At 46.1% G+C, this 21341-nt stretch overlaps 1 protein-coding gene and 1 long non-coding RNA gene across 2 annotated transcripts in view; one reads left to right on the plus strand and one right to left on the minus strand.

The window, feature by feature from the left end:
- Nucleotides 1-21341, minus strand: part of LOC309621216 — a 444919-nt gene that overhangs the window by 146083 nt on the left and 277495 nt on the right. The window lies entirely within an intron of this gene.
- The window catches only part of PRRG1 (proline rich and Gla domain 1), a 370248-nt gene that overhangs the window by 119302 nt on the left and 229605 nt on the right, over nucleotides 1-21341 (plus strand). The gene's annotated exons all lie outside the window — the stretch shown is intronic.

Here is a 21341-nt window from a genome sequence, read left to right on the forward strand (position 1 = left end):
CATTTGTCCATTCGTATTTGGGAGTGAAGGAGTCATGTGATCAGCCTAGGTAACTAGCATGGATCTGATCTACAGTTGGGACGCCCATTTCACTAATAGTCTTCTCCTCTGAATGGGGGGGCTCAGTGTGTCAGTTAGGGAGTCTTTTCTATTTGGGATACATGGTGTGGAGCTTGTAGGTAAGATAGGGACCATGCCAAGTGCCAAAAGCTTGGCATTTTCTGACGTTAGAAGACTTTCGTGTATCTCTTCTGTAATAGATTGTGTCATTCTGTTTTGTTTCTTCCTCTTCTGCTGAGCGGGTGTGCAGTTATCTCAAACCTGCTCTCATATGGGTTCCCTTCCTGAGCCTTTGAATGACGTAAGGAGACTATCACCCCATCGCCTGCACCACCACTGTGCCCTGGATCTTGGTAAGAACAAAAAATAAAAATGTACTGTCTTAGGCCAGCAAGACTTGGGATATTTGTTACAGCAGTTAGCCTACCCTGACTAGTTACCCAAGGAAGTTCTGGATGACTACAGGTTATAAGCCATTGTAAGCTTTTATAGCATTTCCTCTTGGTGGAAACGCAGATCCAAAAGTTAAAAAGTCTAGATAGAGCTGAATCATCAGGCTCTTATTTCTTTTGCAGAATTCATCAGTAATATATATCAGTCCTGTTCCCTTTTTCCCTCATGGAGAGTGGAATGAAAAATCCCTCAAAGACCCATGAAGCACAAGGAGTAAGTTTTTCCATTTCCCTCAGTGCTGGGGAGCAAACCCAGGCTGGTCCTCAGGTGCCCGGCCTTAAGCTGACAACAGGAGGCATAAGGGGTGGGACTGGGACCGGCTGACCCCTGAGCCAGTCAGCTGTGGTGAGGGAGATGTGGGTCATGTAGGAACCACATAACTGGAGGATGTGTTTGTGTGGGGCAGCTCCCCAGAAGAGGAGGATACTGGTCCAGAACTGGCAGCGGAGCTAAGGAGATGGTCCAGGGGTCGTACCTGTTGGCCTGCCCTATTGGAGTGTGCGGGCTGTAGGCTGGAGGGAGTCCCAGACCTGCGCGTGTCTCCTCCACCACACAGCACGCCGGGCGCTTAGCACCTCGTTCCCTGAGCAGTTCTTCGCCTTCGGGAAAGAGTAGAGAGAGAGAAAGGAGCAGCAACAGTGGGCTCAGGAAGGCCTGGAACAACCAGTCTGAGACATCTGTGGGGGTGGGAAATGGCTTCAGCGCCCAGACGCAGCCTCGGGAGGCCCTGGGGCAGGGTGGCCTGGCCGTGCTCTCCGCGAAGGCCGGGGTTCGGGAGCCTGGCCGCGGCGAGCACCGGTTAACCGAGGGGACCAGGGCGCCAGTCCCAGTGAAAGACTTGATGAGTCCTCCCCAGACCCGGTGATTCCCTGCCTTCTCACTAATCCTCGCAATTCTGTGAGGGAGGGTTGTTTTTATCATCTCCCACACGAGGAAACTGAAGTCTGCGATATAAACTTCTTGTGCAGGATGACGTGGAAACTGCAGTGAAGTCAGATCTGACTCTCAGCTACACCCCTAGTGACCTCAGTCAATAAAATGGGGTACACACAGGACACTGTGTCGTGTCGTTTCTTGAGGCCTCTCCCAGGTTCACATAATGAGAGAACAAAGAGGTGCAGACAGACAGCTGTTCTGATTCTGTAGCAGCTCAGTAACCCCTCTGCCCCCCCTTCTCGGCACAGTCCTAACCCTCAGCAGGGCCAGGTTTCCCGTACCCAACCATACAGGACAGTCTCTTCTTGCTCAGCTTCTACTAGGAAAGAAGTTTAAGTAAATTTTTAAAACTTTATGAAGGAGCACAGTTTGAGATGGAACAACACTTTTCCTCAGCAGGCCGGCAAGCCCCTGACCATGGCCGGCAAGCCCCTGACCATGGCCGGGACGAGGGGGTTGAAGTTGGGCATCGCTCCTGTCATGTGCCTCCTGGCCAACCCCTCCAGCTGGGTTGTTCTTGATTTACATTCTGCTGGTCTCATTGATAGGTGACATTTCCTCATAAGTTTGTGATCTCTCATCCTCTTTCAATGGGGGTAATCAATATTTCATCCTAGGGTTAGAACAGAGACTTGGGTTGCCTTTCCACATAGACTAAAATCAGTTTTCTAGAGAATTATTTAGCACCTCTCTCCCAAACTCCTGTCCCTTGGTCGATTCTCCAAGTAACCACTGACATGTGTGTATGCTTCTTTCCAAGCAGACTGTACTCTGTGAGGTCTGACGAAGATCACCACCCCTCTCCCTCTCTCAACAGTCTGATGCACGTAAATCCCCCAAAATTGCTTACTGGTTATGTGTACCTCTTTGGCGTAACTAAACCACACTTCTCAAATGTGGACCATACATCTTCACACCTGGTGTTTTAACCTGGGGGGAGGGGTGGGGCTGATATGTCAGAAAACCACCCATGTTCTGCCTTTAGTGGCCAGCAATGGACTCGGACCCATTTCTTGTGGAAACGAGCGCAGAGAGCGGTGGGGATCATCACTGGTCCTCAGTGCTTTCCTGACCGTGATTTTATGGTTGAGCACGTGTCGTTCAGAAATCCAGTACCTCAGTTGTGCTTCTTCATCCAGAAGGAGTTCAAAGGATTCCTCTGTCACGTGTGGCCAGAGACGGGGACTCTCTTGTGGGGAGTTCTAGTCTAGCTGTGGTCCTGTGATTACCGACTGCTTATCATGTGATCAGCTTGACCCAGGGAGGGGTGAGCAAGAACCGCTACAGGAGGAAGGTAAACAACAGAAGTCTTGGGGGTGGGCTCAGCCTCTCAGTAGCGCTGCTGTTGTCCAGAAATGCCTGGGGCACTCACCTGGGCCATACTGCTTGAGGCGGCCCTCACAGACCTCTCCCCTTTGGGAGCCAGTATTGTGATTGGACCCGCCCTCCCCCCCCCCCACCTCACCTTGCGGTTCTTATTATGATTGCAAGATGCACTTCAGTAACAACCATCAGGGAACTTTGAAAAAAACAAACAAACATGGTTTGTTACTCACAGGTCCTGGAGGATACATGGCACGCGTGGAGCCACACAGCGAGGTCACGGGTAGAAAGAGAGAGAGAGTACGTGTGCAGGCCTGGGGTTCTTTCATTGGGGTCTAGCGTGGGGTGCCTAGGGTTTCACAGGTTCAGTCTTTATTGGTGCATTTAAAACATGAGCGGGAATTAAAATGCCAGAAGGGAAAAACAAGTGGTCAGATGGTCAGTTCCCTAAGTCGACCAGAGATCTCCAAAACAAAGGAAACTTCTGGGGCGGGGCCGCCTGGCTCTTCCTCTAGTCCTGTAGCCGGCAGTGTGCTTATTCAAGATAGCTGTCTTTGAAGTGGCTGCCTAGGCAATCAGAAGCTTAAGGTCAGGCACTTGCGTTACAATAAAAAAAAAAAAAATTAAAAAAAATACTAACTCAGCTGCTTGCAGTACAATCCCCCCCGCCCCGCCCCCCGCCCCGTGATGCTGAAGCGTCTGAGTTAGTGGTGAGGACGTTAACAGCCTTCCGTCATTTGTAGGCGGGGAGCTGTCTGGTTGGGAGTGCACATTTTGGCCTGCTTCCGTGGGGAACTATGATACGGTGCTGTCCTGCTGTCGGCAGGGGACAAACTCACAGTCTGACGAGCCTCTTGGTATAGGGTAGGGTCAGCGAGCAAGGACCCAGCAAGTTCTGCAAAATCATATCATAGCAGGTCATCCCCCGATGCCGTCGGGGCAATGCGTTTAGTCCATTGTTTGTGGAAAGTCTTAGCCTCCATGGCAGCGTTCCGCAATATAAACTGGGCAGTCGGGCCATCTGGGTGAGCAGCTAGGTCTCCAACTGGTGCCATGGCCCTGGGGTGTCCTCTCTGGTATAGGACGCATGGGCATCTCCAGTGGTGAACTCTTGGGCTGGGGCGGTATTGTCTGGAATGGTACCCTCTCCAGCAGTGAGTCTGTCTCACTCAGGGGCGAGGTCCTCTGGAGTGGTGGCCCCCCAGGGGCGGGTGCGTCCTCCCATGTGGCTATGCAGTTGGGGTACTGATCGTGGGCTGGGCATAGGCTAGCCTGATATAACTTAGAGGCTTCCCCGAGGACCGAGCTGCACATCTGATGCCTGCTGCTAGTGGAACAAATTGTTAAGAGCTCTCTGGGGCACATTTGGCAACAGAATGGGTTGCTGTCCTTTCCTTCCCGGAGGAGCTCATCCAAGCCCATAAAGATTCTGGGCACGTTTATGTCCCAGGCTACGGGAGATCTTATGGATGCCACTTAGGCATTCCTGGGCTCAACCCGTGAGGGCAATCAGTGGGCAAATCCTGGGAGCACAGTCCCTGTACCCAGGTGGGTTTTATGTACGAGCAATCATAGGGCCAGTTAGCTTGTAGCACGATTTGATGTTGAAATTGGGCAAGTGTCATTTAGACATCGCTTCCAGAGGGCCCCTTGCCTATAAAGGGATGCGATCCCTTGGCCGCTCAGACTCGGTGGCACACTAGCCTGAGCCCTTCCCGCAGGGCTCTCCAACATTCCCTGCTTTTCCACCCTGTGGTGCTACTGTGGGCCCGGAGCAGTGTGTTTACAGCATTATATCTGGGTGAGGATTAGGCCCAAGGGCTCTCCCAGTAACCCTGTCACCCAGGCGGTACAAAGCAGTAAGAATAGCCATCACCAGATGGAGCGCTGACGTGTGAATGAGCTTGGGTCACGTTCCTTCTGGATGAGCTATCTGTGTGTTGCTTAATGGCTGGGCGCGGTTGCTTGGTGGGGGAAAGTACTGGGTCGCCTTGTCTGGCGTGGGGTCAGGCCACGACTTGTAGCTTGCTCGCCATGTTCTCACCCCCAAATGTGGCCTGCGTCCACCAAGCAGAGCTCCTGCCCCTCTTTCAGACACCCAAAGTGCGCCACTGGTTGGTCCCGGGGCGATGACTTCTACTTCCTCTGAATTAGCTGGGGAGTTCAGTTTCATTAGCCGGCTCTTGTAGCCACTGTGTTTGGTGAGAGCGGCCGGTGTGGAGGTGGCTCCTTTTGGAGAGTGGTCACCGTTGGCAGGATTTCCAAAGCGATGATCTCGCACTGACTTGGTGGGCTTGTGGCCTGTGGGGCATTCAATGGTGAGGGGACCGTATTGGACTGTCTGCCCTCGATCAGCCTGTATCAGAGGGAAGCAGATGGTCAGATGATTAAAAAGAAAATCAGAGCAGCATAGGGAAGTGGAGTCAGAGGTCAACATTTAAAGGGCATCGTGCTGGAGTGTGAAAGCTTGAGAACTGCCAGAAATGACCCAACGTGGAATTTTGGAGGGTGTATGGTAATTGTGTAATAATTGGTAGGAGGGGTATAAAGGCTCAGGGGGTGAGAATTAAGCAAGATGAGGGCCTGCGGCAAGAGGTCCATCCATGTCGAGAACCACTTGCTTGAAAATAATTTAAGTAGTGTCTCTTTAAGAAGGTCATCAAGATGCTTGATGAGGCCAGCCCCCTGGGGGCGGGAACCTAGATGGAAGTTTGGAAGAATGTTGCGGGGGAGAGCCCACTGTTGAATCTCCTGAGAGGTAAAGTGGGTGCCCTGGTCAGAGTCAGCAGTGTTTGGCGGCGATCTGAAGGGAACCGCAGTGAAGGTAGGAAGGAAAGAGATTACCTGTTTTGAGGAGGAATTTTGGGTGGAGTTCACCAAGAGAAGCCTCGTGTTAAGCATCAGTGCTGGTGGTGGGTCACGTGGAAGCCCCAGGCGGGCGGGAGTATGGTCGGGCTCCCCGGGGGAGTGGGTCCCCGTCGGGACGGCCCCCGTTGTTTGCTTTGGGTGCAGAGAACGCGCTCATCTGTCACCACCTTGGCTGCCGCTGAGGAGGGGGGCGTCCCCTCGCATGAGCACGACTTGTTAAGGCACGAATTCCCCGATGACCTGAGGTCGTGCGGGTCCATTTCGCCAGCTGGGGAGAAGGGTCGGTACCCTGAGGCATCTACGGGGCAGAGAGTGGAGGGCTGAGTGAGGGGGTCTGACCGCAGCATTCTTGAAAATGGCCTCAGGTGTGGAGCGGTTAGCGTGAGCAGAAACGTGAGAACTGACGATGGGGGTCGGGGGTTCTCCTCGTTCCTTCCGTGTCTTGGAGCCCCAGATGGCCTTGCCTTGCATGAGGAAGTTGTCCCTTAGCCACTGGCCAGGCCAAAGTGCAAGGCTGTTAGCAGCGGCCCGGGAGTCTGTGAAAGGCCCCTTTTCGTGGCCTCCGTAAGGGCTGGGTGAACAGCTACAGGTTCTGCCCGTCGGGCTGAGCCAGGGGTGTCCTCCTCGACTAGAAAGGTGCCCGAGGCCGGGTGGGTGACGCAGCCCTCCAGCGAGCTGCGTGGCATGCAGCGATGGCCCTGCCCTTGGCGAAGAGCACTAACCCCCTGTCCATTTCAGACCGTTGGTCCCAAGGGGCTCCCCGAGTAGCCAGAGGAGGAGAAGGCGGGGTGGGGTGGGGACGGGGGCTGTCACTCCTCGAGGCTCTCCGGCAAGGGGCTGAGCATGGGGGAGACCACATCCTCCTGCCATCTGGAAAGGCCTTTGACCTCAGGTTTAGCCCTCCCCTGCAGGTACCATTTCCCTGTTACCAAGGAGGCATCAGTGGCCGTGCTGAGCTTTTCTCTTCAGAGGCATCTCTAACCCAGGGCACTTTAGGAACTTGTGTTCAGAGTAATCCCAGGTGGGGGCTGGCTAGGGGCTCAGTTCCTAAAAGAGCCCAAGAGGCTGCCAAAAGCTGGTGCCCAAGGGGAGTGCGCGGGCCTGCCGCTGGGCTAGGTGCTTAGTCCACAACGCCCCAGGAAGCCAGGTAGGCTCCTGTTTGGTCCCGAGACTCCGGGAGGCCACTTGACATGGAATGCGGAGCCAGTGGGGACTAAAGGTAAGACCCGCTGGACTGCGTGCTGGGCACCTTGCAGAGCCCGCTGGTGGGGCTTTGCCCCAGTGGAAGGTGGGTGACTTGTGTGCGACTGCGTGTGCGATGGGGCGAGATGAGGGACGTGTTGCCTCCAGGACACGAAAAGGCCTAATATGTGTTGTGCTTGTCTGAGTGTAGTGGGTGGTTTAATGGTGAGTAGTTGATGTTTGGCTGTTGGGGAAATTTCTCAGCCCTTAGAGGACTAGGTGACGCCCAGAAACAAGACGGATGAGGCCGGGCCTTGGCTCTTGAGGTCCAGGTGGTGTGCGAAGGGATGCAAGTCTGCCCGTACTGCTTCCTCAGAGGAACCCCTGAGCATAATGTCATCAGTATAATGCCAGAAACGGCACCTTTCCAACTGTAGGGATGCAAGTCTGCCCGTACTGCTTCCTCAGAGGAACCCCTGAGCATAATGTCATCAGTATAATGCCAGAAACGGCACCTTTCCAACTGTAGGGATGCAAATCTGCCCGTACTGCTTCCTCAGAGGAACCCCTGAGCATAATGTCATCAGTATAATGCCAGAAACGGCACCTTTCCAACTGTAGGGATGCAAATCTGCCCGTACTGCTTCCTCAGAGGAACCCCTGAGCATAATGTCATCAGTATAATGCCAGAAACGGCACCTTTCCAACTGTAGGGATGCAAATCTGCCCGTACTGCTTCCTCAGAGGAACCCCTGAGCATAATGTCATCAGTATAATGCCAGAAACGGCACCTTTCCAACTGTAAGGTGCTTAAGTCCTGGTGGCAGAGGTTATGTGTGCTTGCAGGGCCGTTTAAATATCCCATTGGGAAGCACGTAAACGTATAATCGGCCCCCTTCAAAAGTGAAAGCGAACGGAGCCTGGGATTCCTCCACGATGGGAACAGAATGGAACGTGTTAGTAGGTCAGTGAACACAGAGGACGCTCCTTGGGCCGACTGTACATCCTCAGCCAGTTCTATATTATTAGGAACTGGAGCCTTACTGGGGAACCTGAGCACTGTTTGGTTTTGATAGTCAACGGTGAGGTGCCTTTGGTTGGTGGCTGGCTTAAGTACGGGCCAAACGGGGCTACTGAACGGGGAGATGGTGGCTTCACGACTCCAGTCTCAAGCACATCGTTGATGACAGGGCGTAGGCCTTCAGTGGCCTGTTTAAGTCGCTACTGGGGAATGTTTACCGTCTTGACCAGGGGAGGAAGGGTCCCTGGCGTCCATTTGGAGAGTCCCACCAGGAAGGCCAAGAACTTGGGCTTATTCCATGTGGCACGGTGTTGTGTCAGTACCTCCACGCCTATAATAGGAAAGAACGAGCTGGGGGGCCACCACCAGAGGAAGCCATTTGAGGTGAAGGGTCCCAGTAGCGGTATCCGAATAGGTTTGTGAAGCTTGGATTGTTTTACCAGCAATGCCCTGTAGGTAGAAGGGCTTCCCTTTTGGGGATACAGAGGGATTGCCTAGAATGACGATGACTTGGGTCCCCATGTCTAGTAGGGCCAGAAAGGACTGTGCATTTTTATTGTCCTAATGGACCACCAGGGTGGTACAGGGGTAATTGTCCCCAGGTGGTGGGACAGGCCCCTGGGAGCGGCTGATTCCCGAGGGTAGGAGCTTAAGTGGCTGCCAGCCCTGGAGGTTCGGGGAAGGGGGCCGAGGGGGTAGCGGGGACGGGCTTGGGGCTAGAGGATGGACGGCAGAAGAGGGCCGTAGCTGGGAGAATGTGAGTTTCGGGGCCTGGAGTTTAGAGAGTGGCTGTCCGGAGGTTAAGTAGCCAGGAACCCCAAGTTTTCATAACTCGCAGTAGAGGTTTTGCCTGTGTATTCCCATAAGGGACAAAATTAAATCAGAGGTTTATTAGGAAGGGAGGGGGGAACCCTTTCCATTGAGGGAAATTTGTTCGAGGGAGACCCTTCTGGAGCAGTGGTGACGGAGGGCCTTGAGTGTGACGTATTGGGGCATCTGGGCAGCGGTCTCGTCTGTGTCTAGCAGCCATGTCAGTGCCCTCCGGTTGCCTGATGGATGGTTTCAGGAATCCCCCCGAAATGTAGTAGCGCTGCCCTGTAATTAGGGGGGCGCCCTGTGAAAAGAATTCTCTGGACTTAGGGTCAAATGGGGCCTATTCAGGGTTGGAAATTCAGGGAGTCATTTGGGTCACTGTGGTGATGGAAATGACAAAGCCAGTGGATCACGCCAGTTTTGCACAGCAGGAGGCATGGAGGACCCTCATGTACATTAATGGTCAATTAAGGCCTTTTAAATTAGTGGTCTGACTGTCTCATTAGACCGTGTGGCCTTGGTCACGGCTGCTCTGGGGAGATCATTGACTTATTATGGCAGCGGTGACATTTTGGCATGGATACTGCGGGCAACCCACGACAGAGGCAATATGCAAAAGCACGTAGCGGCATGGCAGACCTCCAGCAAGCGGTCTTCCGTTCCCAGATGGTGTTACCCACCTGGGTTGGTCAGCTAGTAAGCCAGTCGCAGCTCACGGGTATTCCTCTTGATTAACTGCACAGGCAAATCATGCAATCCTGCCAACCAAGGCCAATTGTTTTGTGCTGGTCTCAACCTATCAATAGTGATCTATTGGCTAGAAATGCCTAGGGGCACTCACCTGGGCCTGAGGTGAGCCCTCACAGGCATTTCCCCTTTCAGAGCCAGTGTTGTGATTGGACCCGCCCTTGTGGTTCTTATGATGGCAGCTACCATCAGGGAACTTTGAAAACAAAAAAAAGAAAACCAAGGATTATTACTCACAAATCCTGAAGGATACATGGTACACCTGGGGCCACTCAGCGAGGTGGCGGCAGAAAGATAGTGGGCCTGGGGTTCTGTCTGTATTGGAGCCTAGGATGGGGTGCCTAGGGTTTCACAGGTTCACCCTTTGTTGGCGAATTTAAAACCTAAGGGTGGGAATTAAAACTCAGGAAGGGAAAAACAAGTGGTCAAATGGTGAGTTCCCTAAGTCGACCAGAGATCTCTGAAAGAAAGGAAACTTCTGGGGCGGGGCCGCCTGGCTCTTCCTCTAGTCCTGTAGCCGGCAGTGTGTTTATTCAAGATAGCTGTCTTTGAAGTGGCTGCCTAGGCAATCAGAAGCTTAAGGTCAGGCACTTGCGTTACAAAAACAAAACCAAACAAAACCAAACCCACCTGTCAGGTGCTTACACTATCTTTACATAAAGATGCCCTCTCTTATTGTACGTCCTCTAGGGCAAGGATGGGTTACAGAAATGGCTGAGGGAGCAAGAGTGTCCTTCAAATGCGTAAGTCGGCTATGTGGTTTTTCTTCCAGTTTTACTGAGATACAATTGACGTGTAGCACTGATAAGGTTAAGATGTACAGCATAATGGTTTGACTTACATAGATCCTGGAGTGATTACCAGTATGAGTTACCATCAATCATCTCATACAGATACGAGGAAGAAACAAATGTTTTCCCTCGTGATGAGAACACTTAGGATTTACTCTTAACAACTTTCATGTATACTATACAGCAGTGTTCATTATAGTCATCATGTTGTATATTACAGCCCCAGTACTTATTTGTCTTAAAACTGGAAGTTTTCACTTTTTGACCCTCTTCATCCAGTTTCCTCTCCCCACATGCCCCACCTCTGGTAACCACAAATCTAATCTCTTTTTCTGTGACTTATTTTGTTTTGATTCCATATATAAGTAAGATGATACAGTATTTGTCATTCTCTGACTGATGTCACTCAGCGCAATGCCCTCAAGGTCTATTCATGGTGTCACAAATGGCAGGATTTCCTCCTTCTTTATGGCGGAATAATATTCCGTTGTATATATGTATCCCATGTCTTTGTCCATCTACAGATGAAAGGATAACATTTAGGTTGTTTCCATGTCTTGGCTATTGCAAATAATGCTGCTCTGAACGTGCGGGCTGGGGTAGGGACAGATATCTCTTCAACATAGTGTTTTCACTTCCTTCTGATGTATTCCCAGAAGTGGAATTGCTGGATCATATGGTCGTTAATTTTTTTGAGGACTCTCCACACTGTTTTCCATAGTGGCTGTACCAATTCGTAAATTCCCCATCAGTGCATAAGGGTTCCCTTTTCTCCACATGCATGGTGGCATTCGTTATCTCTTGTCTTTTTGATGCTAGCCATTCTAACAGGTGTGAGGTGACATCGCATGTGGTTTTGATTTGCATTTCCCTAATGCTGTTGAACATCTTTTCACGTACCTGTTGGTCATTCATATATCTTCTTTGGAAAAATGTCCATTCCAGTCCCTTGCCCATTTTTTAGTTGGATTGTTTGTTTGTTTTTTTTGCTGTTGAGTTGTATGGGTTCTTTACATATTTTGGATATTAACGCCTTATCAGATATTTGGTTTGCAAGTATTTTTTCCCATTCCATAGGTTGTCTTTTCATTTTGTTGGTTGTTTCTATTGCTAAGCAGCTTTCTGGTTTGATGTAATCCCACTTATTTTTTAATTTTTTTTTAAATTTTGTTTGCTTGTGCTTTAGGTGTCATGTACAAAAAAATCATTGCCAATACCCATGTTAAGGAGCTTTTTTCCTATGTTTACTTCTAGTAGTTTTATGGTTTCTGGGTTTACGTTAAAGTCTTCAATCTATTTCCAGTTAATTTTTGTGAGTGGTATAAGATAGGGGTCTAATTTCATTCTTTTACATGTGAAGATCCACTTTTCCCAGCCACATTTATTGAAGAGACTGTCTTTTCTCCACTGAGTATTGTTGCCTCCCTTGTCAAATATTACTTGACCATATATATTTGGGTTTATATGTATTTGGGTTTATTTCTGGGTTCTTGATTCTGTTTCAGTGGTCGATGTGTCTCTTTTTATGCCAGTACCGTGCTGTTTTGATGACAATAGCTTTACAACATAGCTTGACTTCAGGAAGTGTGACGCCTCCTGGTTTGTTCTTTTTCAGGATTGCTTTGACTATTCAGGGTCCTTTTTGGGTCCATCTAGATTTTAGGATTGTGGCTTCTATTTCTGTAAAAACTGCCATTGGACTCTTGGTATGGATTGCATTAAATCTATGGATGGCTTTGGGTATTATGGAAATTTTTACAATATGAATTCTTCCAATCTATGAACGAGGAGTCTCTTTCCGTTTATTTATGTCATCTTTGATTTTGTTCATCAGTGTCTTATAGTTTTCAGTGTAGAGATCTTTTGCCTGCTTGGCTGTATTTTTTCCTAAGTATTTTATTGTTTTTGATGCTATTGTAAGTGGGATCATTTTCTTTGCTTCATTTTCAGATAATTCTTTGTTAGTGTATAGAAACGCTACTGATTTTTGCATGTTAAATTTGAATCCTACAACTTTATGGAACGTATTGATTAGATGGTAAGTTTTTTGGTGGAGTCTTTAGGAATTTTTTTAGATATAAAATCATGTCATCTGCAAATAGAGACAATTTTACTTTTTCCTTTAGAATTGTGATGCATTTTATTTGTTTTCCTTGCCTGATTGCCCTGGCTAAAACGTCCAGTACTATGTTGAATAGAAGCGGTGAGAGCGGACACCCTTGTCTTATTTCTAATCTTAGAGGAAAGCTTTCAACCTTTCAACCTTTATTATTATATTAGCTGTTGGCTTGTCAACATTATGACCATGTTATGTATTGTTATTATGTTGAGGTAAATTCTTTCAATACCTAATGTGTTAAGAGTTTTGTTTTTTTTTTTTATCATGAACAGATGTTGAATTTCATCAAATGCTTTTTCTGCATCTATTGAGTTGACCGTATGATTTTTATTTTCCGTTCTATTAATGTGAGGTATCACACTGATTAATGTGTATGTGTTGAAACATCCCTACATCTCAAGCTAAATCCCACTTGATGATCATGGTGAATGGTCTTCTTAATGTGCTGCTGAGTTGAGTTTGATAGTATTTTATTGAGAATTTTGAATCTATATTTATCAGGTATATTGGCCTGTAATTTTCTTTATTGGTGGTGTCCTTTTCTGGCTTTGGTACAGGGTAATGTTGGCCTCGTAAAATGAGTTTGAGAGTGTTCCCTCCTCTTTGATATTTTTTGGAAGAGTTTGGGAAATATTGGCATTAATTTTTTATTTTTTATTTTTATTTCGTTTTTATTTCTTAAAATTGTATTGGAATATAGTTGATTTACAATGTTGTGTTAGTTTCAGGTGTACAGCAAAGTGATTCAGTTATACATGTACAGACACGTATTCTTTTTCAAATTCTTTTCCCATTTAGGTTATTGCAGAATATTGAGTAGAGTTCCCTGTGCTATACAGTAGGCCCTTGTTGCTTATCTTTTTAAAATATAGTAGTGTGCATATATGTGACCTCCAAACTCCCAGTTTATCCCTGAGCCCCACCTTTCCCCTTTGGTAACAACAAGTTTGTGTTCTACGTCTGTGAGTCTGTTTCTGCTTTATGCATAAGTTCATTTGTATCTTTTTTTTTAGATTCCGCATATAAGCGATATCATATGATATTTGTCTTTCTCTGTCTGACTTAGTTCACTTATGAAGTAAGTATGAAGTATGATAATCCCCAGGTTCACCCATGTTGCTGCAAGTGGCATTATTTCATTCTTTTTAATGGCTGAGTAGTATTCCATCATAGATATATGTACCACATCTTCTTTATCCAGTCATCTGCTGATACACATTTAGGTTGTTTCCATGTCTTGGCTATTGTAAATAGTGCTGTAGTGAACGTTGGGGTGCATGTATCCTTTTGAACCATGACTAACTTTACTGTTGTGTTTGGGTTCCTTACTCTTTTCTGTGTTTGTATCTATTGCAGATTTTCAGTTTGTGGTTACCCTGAGGTTTTGATATAACACTCTGTATACAAATAAGGGTGTTTTAAGTTGCCGGTCTTTCAATTTCAAATGCATTTCCAATATCCTGCATTTGTACTCTCCTGTTCTCACGATTGCTGGTTTGGATATCATGTTTGTGTGTGGATGATTTCCTACCTTTACTTTATGTTTGCCTTTACCGGTGAGCTTTCCCATTCGTAATTTTCTTGATCGTAGTTGTGGCCTTTTCTTCTCCTCCTAGAGAAGTTCCTTTAGGATTTATTGTAAAGCTGGTTTTGTGGTGCTGAACTCTCTTAGCATTTGCTTGTCTGTAAAGCTTTTGATTTCTCTGTCGAATATGAACGAGAGCCTTGCTGGGTAGAGTATTCTTGGCTGTAGGTTTCCCCCTTTTATCACTTTAAATGTATCGTGACACTCCTTCCTGGCCTGCAGGGTTTCTGCTGAAAAATCAGCGGATAACTTTATGGGGATTCCCTTGTGTGTTATTTGTTGCTTTTCTCTTGTTGCTTTTAATATTTTTTTCTTTGTATTTACTTTTCGTCAGTTTGACTAATATGTGTCTCAGCATGCTCCTCCTTGTGCTTATCTTGCATGGGACTCCCTGTGCTTCCTGGGCTTGAGTGAGTGTTTCCTTTCTCATGTTAGGGAAGTTTTGGGCTATATTCTCTTCAGATATTTTCTCAGCCCCTTTGTCTCTCTATCCTCCTTCTGGGACCCCTGCAATGGAAACGTTGGTGCGTTTAGTGTTGTCCCAGAGGTCTCTGAGAGTGTCCTCATTTCTCTTCATTCTTTTTTCTTTATTCTGTTCCATGGCAGTGATTTCCACCATTCTGTCTTCGAGCTCACTTATTCGTTCTTCTGCTACCGATTTCTTCTAATGTGGTTTTCTTTTTAGTTATTGTGTTCTTCATCTCTGTTGGTTTGTTCTTTAAATCTTCTAGTTCTTTGTTAAACATCTCTTGTATCGTCTCGATCTGTGCCTCCATTCTTTTTCCGAGATCTTGCATCGTCTTTACTGTCCTTACTCTAAATTCTTTTTCAGGTAGGTTGCCTATCTCCACTTCATTTAGTTGTTATTGTGGGTTTGTATCTTGTTCCTTCATCTTCAACATATTTCTCTGCTGTCTCATTTTGTCTGACTTTCTGTGTTTGTGGTCTCCTTTCTGCTGGCTGCAGGATCATAGCTCCTCTTGCATCTGGTGTCTGCCCCCCTGGTGGGTCAGGTTGGTCCTGAGGCTTGTGCAGGCTTCCTGGTTGGGGGGGACTGATGCCTCCCCATTGGTAGGTGGAGCTTGTCCCTCTGGTGGGCAGGGCCGTGTCAAGGGGTGTGTTTTGAGGTGGCTGTGAGCTCAGGACAACTTTAGGCCGCCTGTCTGCTGATGGGCAGGCTTGTGTTCCTGTGCTGCTGGTTGTTTGGCCTGAGGCGTTCCAGCACTGGAGCCTGTAGGCTGTTGGGTAGGGCCAGGTCTTGATGCCAAAATGGTGGTCTCTGTGAGAGTTCACGCCAATCAATATCCTCTGGGTCCTTTGCCACCTGTGTCCTTGCCCCCCCACCAAGTGAGCCACAGCTGGCCCCCACCTCCCTAGGTGATCCTCCAAGACTCATAGGTATGTCCAGCCCAGGCTCTTATGGAGTTACTGCTTTGTGCTGGGTCCTAGTGCCCATGAAACCTTGTGTGCACCCTCCTGGAGTGGCATCTCCGTTTCCCCCAGTCCTGCACTCAAGCTCAGCTGGCCTTCAAAGGCAAATGCTCTGGGAGTTCCTCCTCCCGATGCCAGACCCTCAGGCTGGGGAGCCTGACGTGGGGCTCAGGACTCTCACTCTTGTGGGAGAACATCTGTGATATAATTATTTTCCCGTTTGTGGGTCACCCACACCTGGTGGGTATGGGATTTGATTATGTCACAAAAGTGCCCCTCCTACTGTCTTGTTGTGGCTTCTTCTTTGTCTTGGAATGTAAAATATCTCTGTTGTTGGGTTCCAGTCCTTTTTGTCAGTGGTTGTTCAGCAGTTAGCTGTGGTTTCGGTGTTTTCATGAGAGGAGGTGAGCTCAAGTCCTTCTGCTCTGCCGGCTTTCCCAGAATCGAGGGGCTGCTTTTAGTTTGCATGCTTGCTGCCTCTTTTCTCAGTGTGTACTGGCCGTTATCCCCTTGATATGGGGTGTGCAGGTGCGGCAGCCCTTGCATGCTCCCAGGATGGTGGGGGCAGGGCTCGGCACCTGCTCACAGGTCCCTAGGGTCGGCTGCAGTCCATGCACTCCCGGGACATCAGGGGTAGGGCTTGGCGCCTGCCTGTGGGTCTTCTAGGGGCAGCTGCTCTCTGCGCTCTCCCAGGACAGCAGGAGCAGCGCTTGGCGCCTGCTTGTGGGTCTTGTAGCGGTATCCTGTGCCCACTTCTGGCGCCCACAATGGCGTTGGTGACTCGCACCTGCCCTGGGAGCTCCTGTAGTTGGTGTCTCGTTGCCTGGGAGTGCTCACAGGGAAAGAAGCTCTTATAGTGGTCCCACCCCTCTTCTCGTGTGGCCCCCGATAATGGCACCTTGCCTCTCTGGCAGGCCCTGGCTTCTTCGGAGTACACCCTCAGTTGCCACAGTCCAGCCTCTTCAGGCTGTCTCCGCACAGCCAACCCCAGTCCTCTCTCTGGGTCTGACCTCTGAAGCCTGAGCTTCAGCACCCAGCCCCCACCTGCAACAAGTGAGGCAGGGAGACTGCGCTGAGCTTCTGGCCTAATCTTTTTAAATGTTATTCACGAATATAAGCGCAACCGTTTTGAGTTAATCACTTGCGTGATTTCTTATTTGAATAGTGCCCTAATATGATTCTTTCATTAAACAGTTCTTTTGTGGTATCATTGGTTATATTTACTATCACAGAGCTCTATTTGAAGTTAGCTCTCCTCAGTGACTTCAACACCCGTACTAATGACACTTCTGATAGCCTCTTTGCTGGGTTCCTGGACCTTATTAACTCCCGTGAGCTCCACTTTTCTCTTTCTGTTTCTGGTCACGTTCACACTTGTCTGACAGCAGAGCACCACCTCCAAAGTCTCAGTGAATCTTTCCACCTCTCCAGCTTTCACTCGTTTTGAACTTGGTCTTCACTCCCTTTGTTGTCTCTCATCTCTTAATCTTTCAGCACAGTCCTAGAAACACAGCCCCTTTCACCTGATTTACCAATTCCTTCCTCTGGGGTAAGTGCAGACTTCTCTTTTTTCTGTCAGAAAACAAAAGGCTTCGACGCAGTCTTAGAGAAAGCTCTTAACCGTGTGGATGTATTCATCCCCTCCAACCTCATTTGTCCTTTCACTGCCACTCAGCAAGCATTTTTTTAACCCCTCAGTTATGTTGTATGGAATGAGCCAGAGTGGTAGGAAATACCATTGATCTCAAATTATCTTTCATTCATTCATTCAACAAATATTTATTGAATATTTATTATCCCTACAACTTTACTCCACAGATTTTTAAAATAATAATACTCTTGAATGGTTATATTTGTACTAAGGGGTGATAATGGTGTTTCTCAGATATTTTATACCTCATCATTACTTCCTAGGTAAGTAGGTAACAGTAAAATATATGTTATAGCTAAGAGGATCCTAAAACTTAAAAACTAACTTTTCTAAGGGAAAAATCAACAAACAAGCCTGGACTGGGACCTCAGATTTCCACAAAGGAAATATGCATATGTATAAACAAAAGCCTTTCATCCAGTGTTTCGTTAATGAAGAATGTAAACTAAGTACAAACACAGAGTGAGAAAACTTCAGAGCAGATAGATTGTATTATTTTTTAATGTGATTATAGGACCATAAAATGAAATGTTTGTGGTCAGTATTTGTATTAGTCAGGGTTCTGCAGAGAAACAGAACCAATAGGATTGATTGATTGATTATAAGAATTGGCTCGTGCAATTATGGAGGCTGACAAGACCCGAGATCTGCAGTCAGCAAGCTGGAGACGCAGGAGAGCCTGAATAGAAAGAGAACCAAGAGGAGCTGATGTGTCAGTTTAAGTCTGAAGGCAAGAAAAAAACTGATGTCCCAGATCGAAGGCAGTCAGACAGGAGGCATTCCCTATTACTCATAGGAGGGTCAGCCTTTTTGTTCTTTTGAGGCCTTCAGCTGATTAGACGAGGCTTATCCACACTAAGGAGGGCAATCTGCTTTACTCAGTCTACCAATTCAAGTTTTGTAAGGCAAGATTCTTTTTTTTTTTTTTTAAAGTAAATCATTTTTTTTTAATTAATTAATTTATTTTGGCTGTGCTGGGTCTTCGTTTCTGTGCGAGGGCTTTCTCCAGCTGCGGCAAGTGGGGGCCACTCTTCATCGTGGTGCGTGGGCCTCTCACCATCGTGGCCTCTCTTGTTGTGGAGCACAGGCTCCAGACGCACAGGCTCAGTAGTTGTGGCCCACGGGCCCAGCCGCTCCACGGCATGTGGGATCCTCCCAGACCAGGGCTCGAACCCGTGTCCCCTGCATTGGCAGTCAGACTCTCAACCACCGCGCCACCAGGGAAGCCCTAAGGCAAGATTCTTTTTCAAGTGTTATTGAGTTATAATTAGCATATCACATTGTATTAGTCCAAGGTGTATAATTTGATATATGTATATATTACAAAATGATTACCCCAGTAAATTTAGTTAACATTAATTGCCTCACATAGTTATAAATTTTTTTCTCTTGTGATGAGAATTTTTAAGATCTGCTCTCTTAGCGACTTTCAACTATGCGATACAGTATTGTTAACTATATAGTCACCGTTGCTGTACATTACATTCCTGGAACTTATAATTGGACATTTTTACCTTTTGACCACCTTCACCCATTTCCCCCACTGTCCATCCCCACCTCTGGCAACCATCAATCTCTTCTCTGTATCTGTGATTTTGTTTTTGGATACCATTTATAAGTGATAGCGTACAGTATGTGTCTCCCTCTAACTTATTTCACTAAAGCATAATGGCCTCAAGGTGCATCCATGTTGTTGCAGTTGCAGGATTTCCTTCTTTTTTATGACTGAATAATGTTCTATCATATATATGTACAGCATTTTCTTTATCCATTCATCCAACGATGGACACTTGGGTTGTTTCCATGTCTTGGCTGTTGTAAATAATCTGCAGTGAACATGAAGGTTCCGATATCTTTTCGAGGTAGTGATTTCATTTCCTTTGGATATATAGCCAGGAGTGGAATGCTAGATTCCAATTTATTATTACTGTTTGTGTCAGTAGTAGTTCATATTGTACTTAGTAGTTCCCAGTAGTGTCTCTATGAATATATGGTAGTTTTATTTGTAATTTTTTGAGGAACCTCCATACTGTTTTTCACAGTGGCTGAACCAAATTACATTCCAACCAACAGTGCACAAGGGTTCCCTTTTCTCCACATCCTCACCATTACTTGTTATTTCTTGTCTTTTTGGTGATAGACATTCTGACAGGTGTGAGGTGATGTCTCCTTGTGGTTTTGATTTGCACTTCCCTAATAATTAGTGATGTTGAACATCTTTACATGTATCTGTTGGCCATTTGGACGGCTTCTTTGGAAAAATGTCTATTCACTTCCTCTACCCATTTTAAAATCAGATTGCTGTTTGGGTTTTTGCTATTGAGTTGTATGATTTCTTTATGTATTTTAGGTATTAAGTCCTTATCTGATATATGATTTGGAAATATTTTATCCCATTCTGTAGGTTGCCTTTTCCTTTTGTTGATGGTTTCCTTTGCTGTGTAGAAGCTTTTTAGTTTGATGTAGTTCCACTTGTTTATTTTATATTTTGTTGACTCTGCTTTTGGTGTCAAATCTGAAAAATCATCACCAAGAGTGATGTCAAGGAGCTTACCTCCTATGTTTTCTTCTACTAATTTTATGGCTTCGGGTCTTATGTTCAAGTTTTTAATCCAATTTGAGTTGAGTTTTGTGTATGTGTGTAAGATAAGGATCCAGTTTCATTCTTTTGCATGTGGCTGTCCAGTTTTCCCAGTACCATTTATTGATGTGACTATCCTTTCCCTATTGTATATTTTTGCCTCTTTTGTCATGAATGAATTGACCATATATGTGTGGGATTTTTCCTGGTCTTTCTATTTTCTGTTCCATTGATCTATTTTGTCTGTTTTTATGCCAATACCATATTGTGTTGATTACTGTAGCTTTGTAATATAGTTTGAAATCAGGAAGTGTGGTATCTCCAGCTTTGTTCTTCTTTCTCAAGATTTCTTTGGCTAGCTGGGTTCTTTTGTGGTTCCATACAAATTTTAGGATTGTTTTTTTCTATCTGGGAAGGATGCCATTGGAATTTTGATAGGGATTGCATTGAATCTGTAGAGTGTTTTGGATATTATGAATATTTTAATAATATTAACTTTTCCAATCCATGGGCACAGACTATCTGTCCATTTGTTTGTGTCTTCTGCAATTTCTTTCATCAGTGTTTTATAGTTTTCAATGTACAGAACATTCACCTCCTTGGCTAAATTTATGCCTATGTAGTTATTATTTTTGTTGCAATTATAAATGGGATTGTTTTCTTAATTTCTCTTTCTGATCGTTTGTTGTTAGTGTATAGATATGCAACTGATTTTTGTATATTGATTTTGTACCCTGCAACTTTAAATTTGTTTATTTGTTCTAACCGTTTTAGGGTGGAATCTGATTTGGTTGCCTTTTCTCTTTATTTATTCATTTATTTATTTTGGACTGATTGCTCTGGCTAGGACTCCCAGTACTTTGTTGAATGAAAGTGGTGAAAGTGGTCATCCTTGTCCAAATCAAATGTTAATCTCATCCCAAAACACCTTTACGGATACACGCAGAATAATGTTTGACCAGATATCGGGACACTCCGTGGCCCAGTGAAATTGACACATGAAATTAACCATCACGGTATTATTCATATTAAGTGCGGAGTCAGGAAATAAAAATTCTAGTGTCATAATCTGTGAAAAGTCTTTGTTTTTCCTTTCAATTCCTTTCATCATTTGAAAACGTAAAAGAACTAACAGTTACACAACTGATACTAGTAAGTTCTTACTCGGTGTCGGTGATTACCTCTTATTCATTCATTCAATGTATTTCTATTGAGTACCTTTTTATGCCAGGTATTTTTTATAGGTACTATCACAAAACCTTGTTCTATAAACTCTTCATATTTGCATTGTTTTGGAGATCAGTGCTCTTCAGTCTTTCATGTTAATCCCTTCTTTAAAAATTAATAATGCAGTAGGCTCGATGATACACTCATAAGAAAGTGGACCATACGGCAGTAGTTGGTGGCTTATCATCCTCTCCAAATATATATATTTGATGTGCATGCATATATATAAACAAATCATTTAATGAGGGGTAGTTAAAGTGATATATCAATCTAAAATGAATATTATCTGTCCCTGTGCTGTTCACTCTACATTATCTTATTATTACAGTTACTTTCTGAGTTAATTTTTACTATCATTACCCGTATTTTTCAGATAAAGAAATTGTGAATTACAGAGTATGTAACATGCTCGAGCACACATCTTATAAATAGCAGAGAGTGACACTCTGAACTGGATTCCTTTCTAGGTAGTTTGGAAAGTCTGGCTGGACCATGAGGATTAGAACAAAGACTGTTTAACTCGCTTGAGCCTAGATTTCACATAGTAGGGGCT

This window comes from Balaenoptera borealis, assembly GCF_965194805.1.
Source record: "Balaenoptera borealis genome assembly, chromosome: X".
Taxonomy (NCBI): Eukaryota; Metazoa; Chordata; class Mammalia; order Artiodactyla; family Balaenopteridae; genus Balaenoptera; species Balaenoptera borealis.